Genomic DNA, 2,053 nt, shown 5'->3' on the forward strand with positions numbered 1-2,053 from the left:
CGATTCGGCGACGGCGGAGCGGGCGCCGGAGAAGCTACCAGAGCAAATGGAGGCGGCGTACATCCTCCTTCCCCTTCCTCTCAGCTCAACAACACGTGAAGAGGCATGAGCTCGGCGGCGACCCAGAACAGCCATCGAGCCCAGCCGATCCAATCTCCCCCGCCACCTCACGTCGGAAAAGAGGAGACAGCCGGCGACGAGACCTTCATGTTGGTTCTCTCTTTCTCTCTGTGTGTGCCTGCTCCCCTAGTCCCCTGTCTACTGTCTTTTCTCTCTGATCTACCTGCAGCAATGCGTTGGAGATGCCGGCCTAAAGTCATGCTGTTAATTGATACTCCTGTAGAGGATTAACCGAATGCATAATGGATTGCATAGTGACATGTATTTAGTCCTCGAGTGAATTTGGTGTACGGTGGGGGGTCACCAAATCCTCTAGAGTATTAAATCCACTAGACGATTAAAAACTCTGCAACCGAACAAGGCCTACAGGAGGCAGAGGCAGGGCGTGGCGTCCATCCACTGCCGCCATGGCTCGATAGCCTCCACATGCTCCCCCCCTCGGCGTATAAATGTGTCCAAGTGAAACCGTAGCACGCCCTCACCCGATCCCCTCCTTTTGCCTGTCGCGCCCCCTCCTCCTCTACTAAAATGATGAGCCCAAGAGCTCACGCGGTGATCATGCCAAGGTCACCAGTGCCGTGGGCACCGGCCGCCGTTCCCCGTTTGCTGATGCGCAAGTGAAGCGCGCCGTCGTCCTCTTCTTCCACGCCGAGCGCCACCAGCTAGGACGGCCCCGCACAGTCGCTCCCGTCGATTCCCTCTGCTGGCAACCATCGCTGTCCGCCGTCGATTCGCTCGACCCCGACCTCCGCTGGCCTCACCGGCTGCTCCTCCTGACTCGTGGTGAGCATCTCTCCCAATCCCCCCATTTCCCCTCTTCGATTCGGCGCCCTAGACCCACGCCTGCCTGTCGCTGCCATGGCCGGATCGCTGGAGCTCCACCCCCGTACATACTCACCCGCTCCTGACCCACCCTTGGTCGCCCCGGCTGGCCGCGCGCCCACGTGTGCCACCCGCAGCCGCTCGTTGCTCCTGCCGCACGTGCTCCTGCGACCTCTGCTACTGCTCCTTGCGCTGCTCTGCTGCTAGCTGCTCCTGCTCAGGCCGTTGCGCTGCTGCTTTGCTTGCTTCTGCCGCTGCTTGGCCACAGCTGCTGCTCTACTACTGCTGCTCAAGCTGCTTCTCAACGCTACTTCTTGCTGCTGGCCATGGCCAAGGCCATTGCCAGGTGTGCCTGTGTGTGCGCGCGTGAGTTGTGTGCTACTCCCTGCATCCAGGAAAAGTTGTCCCCGATGACAATTCGTGGAAATCCACTTGGCTTTAATCTGACAAATGACACAGCCCGCACCGCGTCCCCCCATCCTCCCCTCCTCGATCCATCCTCCCCTCCTCGATTTTACGACGGCGACCTCCTCACCCCCGGCCACCTGCTCCGTCGCCTCGTTACGCGCGGGCTGTCTTCTCCCCTTCATATCGCCGCCTTTCTTCGTCCGCGCTGCCTGATCCCGAAGAGGGTGGAGTGGATGGGAGGGGAGATCAAGAGGAAATGGATCCCCTTCTCGGCAAAGCTCTCGATTTGCCAGCTCCGACGTGCTGTGGCGCCGAGGCCGGGCGGACCTAAGCACACTGCTGCTAGCAGCCGCCGTCAGTTCGCTGGCCTCCGATGCCCCGCTCCGCGCATCCGGATACACAGCGGTGTCGCTGGCCTTCGACGTGCTAATCCTCCTACTGGCGGTGCTCCTCCGACGGGGCAACATGAGCACAAGAGAGGCGCCAACAAGATGCCAAGCGCCGGGCATGCGACGCTCACCTCCCCTGCATGATCACCTCCCATGCAAGCTCCCTGTTGGAAACAAGAGTTTTGGCAATGCGACTCGATGTATTGATCGGTGCATAGCGCACGTATATATGTAGTACAAAGTGGGCCACAACCTCAACTATACAAAGACTAGGAGGTGGGCCAAGGTATACAATATACATGCACAAACCATAT

At 59.7% G+C, this 2,053-nt stretch overlaps 1 long non-coding RNA gene across 1 annotated transcript in view; it reads left to right on the forward strand.

The window, feature by feature from the left end:
- Positions 1 to 511: 511 nt before the first annotated feature.
- The window catches only part of LOC123099889 (uncharacterized), an 8,318-nt gene continuing 6,776 nt past the window's right edge, over positions 512 to 2,053 (forward strand). Inside the window, exon 1 of the long non-coding RNA XR_006448284.1 lies at positions 512 to 903. This is a non-coding gene — a long non-coding RNA (uncharacterized lncRNA). The remainder of the gene's footprint in view (positions 904 to 2,053) is intronic.

The sequence above is a fragment of the Triticum aestivum genome, chromosome 4D, assembly GCF_018294505.1.
Source record: "Triticum aestivum cultivar Chinese Spring chromosome 4D, IWGSC CS RefSeq v2.1, whole genome shotgun sequence".
NCBI lineage: Eukaryota > Viridiplantae > Streptophyta > Magnoliopsida > Poales > Poaceae > Triticum > Triticum aestivum.